Consider the following 6283-nt stretch of genomic DNA (forward strand, 5'->3'; position numbering starts at 1 on the left):
TATCTGGCTTATTGTTTGGTGCAGCCAAGACCAATGCTGGAGTGGCTCTTCTCTTGTCATGTGGAAGAAATGGGTGAACAGCCTCTCTAATTACACTTCACCCAGTGACACTAATTTACATACAAACACAATTGCGCTCCAATCCAAACCTTCATTATCGCTGGATTCCATTCTGTAGGGCATGATATTTTGGCTGTTATATTTCATTCAAGCTTTGTTTCGCAACACGGCTGCTTAGTCATTCCACTAAGTGCGAGACACAAATTGTAGCCTTCCAAGTGATAGTACAATCCGAGAAGATGTGCAAATATCACAAACTAAGGAAAGGACAACTATAAGGGATATGACGCAAAAAACAAAACCTCTTTAAGTTTTTGCTCTCATCATCTCTTATTCATCATATGTGCAAACATTTTGACACCTGCTTCATTTGTTAAGGCAAAAAATTGATTTCCAAATTAGATAAATATTATTTTACAATTTTATGTATCTTATTTGCACAAAGCCATTCATGCTCTTTGAACTTGTTCCAGATAAACTCTGATGTGTTTTCTTACTTTTACAGAGTAGTTGCTACTTTTGCGTATCAACTACTTTGTTACATATCTACACAAAGTAGTGCATACGTAAATGAACGCAAAAAAGATTTTTTTTTTGTTTTGACAAACAAGGATCTTAAAAATGGGGAATGAGATGATATTCAGCTCTCCAAGCAAAATTTTAGCACATTAGGAAAAAATGAGCTCTGAAAAAACTTCTAACGTCCATAGTCAGAATCAGCTTTATTTGCAAGATTTGTTCACACAAACAAGAAATTTCACCCTACAGGTCCTGGAGAGAGGAAGGATCTTCCCTGTTGATCCTTTCTGCAGACATAATTGTGTTTTGCAGAAGAATCTGTGCTCTTTTGTGGATGATCTGCAGTTTGAGTTCTTTTATTTTGGAAGTGGTAGTTTGGCCATTTTGTTATCCGGACAGTGGACATTAACCAGGTTGATTGAGGGCAAAGGTGAGTCTAGTTGCTGAAGTTTCACAAGCACGCCTGCCTGTTTACCTCATCGAACTCCTCTAAATCCCATAGAAAGCTGCTGTGCTGCCAACAGTAAATTTGATGAAAAATGGAGGAAAAATGCCTAGAGAGTACAGACTGATGCTTAGGAGTTACTGTCTATTTAAAGTGACCACAGAATGGTGGCAAAGAGCATAATACCTTCTGCCTCAACGTGCTTTTAAAGGTTAATCAGTATAAAGTACCATGACTTACCAAACCTCTCGGCATCTCTTTCATTCTGAAAATTGTAATTGTTGTTGCACACGAAGCCGGAGCAGACTAATCAAAAAGTGTTTCAAGGAAACAATTACCCCAGTTCACTGCACAAGTGAAAAATTTCTACTTTGAGAATGACTATGAGCAAGTCCCTGCTTGTATTTGAATTGCAAGAGAATGTGACATTGTTGCAAACTCAGTCCCCTCTTTCTTCTTTTCAAAAGAACAAAAATCAATATCTGTCACTGTGTGGTACGGTTAGCCCAGACATTCCCTTAATATGGAGAGCTTTTTATTTATGCTTCAAATGAAACTGGTTACACACAATAAAGTCAAGGTTTTTCTAAATAAAATAAAAAACATGCAAAGATGCAATGTTTTAAAAATTGAGTGATCATTGCAAGTTATTTTGCTTGCTATATTAAACATATTTGTAATTATAATTTTCCTTGTGAAGCAGCATAACAAAATCTTCAAAGATTTGGTTTATTGAAGGGGATTGGTTCACAGTTCTGTCATAAAGTCTTCATACAAGTCATTAACTTTATCTTTGTTTTTGCAATCAAATTCTGTCATAAATCTGCAAACGAAGCACCTAATTTAAAACAACCCTGTGCATTGATGAACACTTACTTTTGACTTTGATAAGCAAATAGGTATTTGGATGGGAAGAAAAGCTGCTGGATAAAAAGATTGATGATGGTTTGGACTTGTAAAGCAGTCAATGGCACAATGTCTGTAAAAATCTGATGAAAAAGAGAATAGCTTCAGTAGCAAAATCCCCTCACTATAAAAGCAGCTCAAAACCACAATGAATCACCTGGGGACACACAAGCTGAGGGCTATCACAGCCTACCAACCAGAATGTAAACTCTGGATAGATCTTAAAAAACAAGAGCATGCCTCACAGCCCAGCAATCTCAAAGTCATTTGAAAGAAGAGAAGCCACTTCCAGAAAGAACAGCTATAGAACTCCTGTCTGGTCAGAAGATTTGTTCACAAACTATGATATTTTATGCTTTTTGTAGATCAACTCTCAGGGTTCTTAAAACAGATCTCAAAAGTTTAGATTTTTTTTTAATTACTCTTCCGTTGTTTTTAACATATAAATACAAATTTCACCACAAACTGATCACATATACTTCAAGGTCGGATAGACGGAAGGATGGAATTAAAAGATGCGGTGCATCTGGAAAATATTCACAGCATTTCACTTTTCCTAAATGTTAAGGGACTGTTTTGCAGGAGCACTCAAACACCATATTTCCTCCTCATCATAATGGGTTAATTGTGTGTAAAATTTTGAGGAAAGAGATTATTTTAATTCATTTTAAATAATCTCTTTTCAACAAAAGGTTGAAAAAGTGAAGCGCTGTTGGTACTTTCCAGTTTCCAGTTTACTGTAAATGTTACAGGAAATATTTTTCCATGCTCTATTTTTCTTATTCATATTCATACCTGGAAAATATTTCTGTCAGATATACTTTTCAGCAAAATTTAGGATTCCAGATTCATCTGTGACAGAATTTGCTTGCTTTTGCATGGACCTCAATTACAAATCAGTCTGCCTCACTATTAGTGAGTTCTTCAGTATATAAGACTACAATGGTGAGTCTCGCTTGGAGTCTATGCATTTTGTTTTTCACATACTGACTGGTGTTCGCTCACTCACTCACTCACACACACACATGCACACACACTAAATAAGCCCCATTGTAAAGCCATTATAATGTGAATGAGGGCTGCACTAGCTCTACTGAGGTTTGTGTGAGTAAGAGTGTGTCAAAGCAAATGGGTTGGAGAGATTGATGAACTGGCAGGGAGTAAAAGGAGAACACCTAATCAAGTTAAAACACTGTGAGTGACAAGCAGTAGCTCCTTGATCGGCACTCAAAAGCACTTTTGCCTGATATGCAAAAAAAACAAACAAAACAGAGACCATAAAAGGGAACATAGGAGGGTATTGAATGCTGGCCATTAAAATTGTTAAGGATGCAAGTTTGAAAATGTAACATGCAATAAGGCTTGTGGATGAATTTTACAGTGTGAAATAGTTTTTTGGGAACATATCCAATCTTAACATTAAGATTAAAATTCAACAGAATATGATTGCTCAATCAACCCCTATTGATGTAGGTTGCATTATGAACATGTATACTAGCTTAGTGAAGGATATGTTACAAGTGGCAGTGAAATACATGTTACAAGTGGCAGTGAAATAATTGAATTCCACTTTTACTTAGTTTAGCCACAGCACCCATTTTTAAGGTAGAACTTGGTGTCAAAATAATGGTAAGGCTGATGTGCTTGTATGAGTTTTATTATCACTATTCATTTAGTGAAATGTATTATCTGTCATAAAATAGTTTCTTTGTTGAAGTATGAAGTTAAGTTTGTTCCCAACTTTAGCCAATATAGCAGTAGTGACAATGCTAACATCATATAGACTCCAGTATATAACGTTAAAGATGAAATATTTATATTGGTTGTGATATCATTGACTTTAGCAACTTTGCAGAAATAAATGTTTAAGGCTCCGTTGATGCAACAGTTTAAGTTTGTATCCACTTTCATTTAGTTTAGGTACAATGCAAGTGCTAATGGGTCTTAACCCTGAGACAGTCATTGCTAATGGCAGCACACTTTAACCACGGCTGTCTGAAGAAAAATTGGCTACTGTTTTGAAATGTTTTTATATGTTAATCACAAAGCCGTTTGTATTTTTATTTATTTTTTGTTCTTTTTGCAATGGAGGACACATTAAATAATTCCATTTCAGAAATGGGAAAGATGCCTGTTGGCAGAGGTGTCTGCTGTCATGAAGGAAAATCATTCAAATTTGTTCTGGCACACCAATGAATACATCCTTAAGACTGTATTTTTATTAATCAGGAGTTATTGCAAATGATTGATTTGCGCTTGTAACTCTTTTAAAAGCATACAGGAGAAAAATACTGCCAACTCTGCTTTGTGTGTACTTTGACTGATTACATCACAAGAAGCACAAGAATCTAGAATTAATATATTATTGAGAATAGTAAATTTTTGAAAGCTTTCAACATTAATCCTGAAGCATTTAAATTAAGTTTGAGCTGGTATAGGAACCATCTTATGTGTTTAAAAGGAACAGTTTGTGATGGGTTTATAGGTTATACAAAACGTGTTCATTATATTTTTCTGTAAAATTTTTTCTCAGATAAGATATAATTTTTGCTCAGTTCTGTCTCTTTTGAGCTCCTTTCAGAATGAGCTGTTTTAGGGCCTCTGTCAATTTAAATCCAAATAAGATACAGCTGGCCACACCACCCAACTCACTTTTTATACTCAAAAGGAACGCATGTATAAAATGCAGCCATCTTATACACGTAAAAATGTCTGCACAAAGATGTGCAATTGCAGCTATATCTTTGACCCTGAGTCAGAAACAGAGGAAGTGGAGCCTCCTGCACAACCATGCAGCAGTGGTTTCTGAATGGTAAGTCAATGGCAAAACACTTGTCCTCCACCAGCCATTGTACAGCGCATACAGGGTTAGAGGGAAAGAAAAGTTACTGAAATGAATAAATAAACTGATGTGAACCCCCGTGGGTTGATAGGTGAGGAGCTGGGCTTGAATGGGGTTGCTAGGCAATGGGACAGGGCCTTCCTTGTGCCTTAATAGGTTTTTGAAATGGCTTGTTTTACAGACTTAAAAAAAAGAACATTAACTTAATGCCAGAAAATGTCTGGATGATGTTTTTAAGTGCTTGTCCTGTAGAAAAGAAGAGACCCAAGTGAAAGTTCAAAAACATGCAAAACGTGAAATTTGCATAATAGCTATCCTTTAAGCTAGAGTTTGTCTGCAGTGGCATCTAAGCCATGATGAATGATGCTGTGGATGGAGACGCTGAGGCAAAGGGTGATAATTAACTGACAAATTAACTGGTACAAATCAATTTATCTTTTTGTTGCAATCCTTCTATCTAATTAGTGTCCAAACACACATGCCACTTGCTCAATAAATAATCGCCATACAAATGGGTTCATTATATTATCTACCAGTCAATGATTTGATGGCAACAGGCACATTTTCTGAAACCCATAATATTTTCTCGCATACAAATCAAATATTCTATGACAACCATGTAAAATACAAATTATAAAATTGACATTTATTTTATTTTTTACAAAGAAATACATTCTCGAATTTGATTTCATTTGATTGCATAGAAATGTCTGGCGGCTTTAAATGTAAAGTCAGAAACATTCTTCTGAAATGTCAACTTTAAAATTTTTATATCAGCTCTTGATTGTACAGATGCATTGTAGGCTTATATCTCTTTTCATTTTTCTTTATTAAAGGCAATCAATGTCTGTTGTGTTTATGTGAAGTTTAATAAGTCATGAAGCAGGATAAGTAAAAGCTAAATATTTGAGAAACTAAAATACTTAGAGTAAAAGTATATTTAAAATGATTAGAATTAAACTTTTTTGATAATTTTTTATTTTACATTTTCGGAATTTAAAAATGCTCATTTATATACAGGGGAAGAAAATGGAATAAAAAAAAGTAATAAATTCTGAACCGTGTGCAACGATAAACGATAAACTTTTATGTTGATCGTTTTTAGCTGTTTAATCTGTGCATCTAAGTTACCAAAGTTATTGTTTTTCAGTGCACATATATATCAAAAACTGTTATATAAAAAAATATATAATTTTTTTTTTTTTTTTGTATGTGATTTTATCGTTTCTGATGGGCAAGATATTGATTTTTGTCTCTGTTTTTCCTCCTGTCACGTAAATTTGACGCCGAGAGCTGAAAGTTATTTTAAACAGCGAGAGGGAATCGGCGAGGGGCGCGATCAGCCCGCACCGGTGCGCATCCACATGTGACATCGCTCATCCGAGCAACACCAACTAACGGGCGGAGAGCTTTTACCCACCCCGTGATAGCTGATGCCCGAGAAAAAGGCTGTTTGTGTCAATCAACCCCTACCTCTCTCTCGTACCTCTCTCTCTATTCCTCCTCCCCCC

The sequence above is a fragment of the Poecilia reticulata genome, linkage group LG1 (genome assembly GCF_000633615.1).
Source record: "Poecilia reticulata strain Guanapo linkage group LG1, Guppy_female_1.0+MT, whole genome shotgun sequence".
Classification (NCBI taxonomy): Eukaryota; Metazoa; Chordata; class Actinopteri; order Cyprinodontiformes; family Poeciliidae; genus Poecilia; species Poecilia reticulata.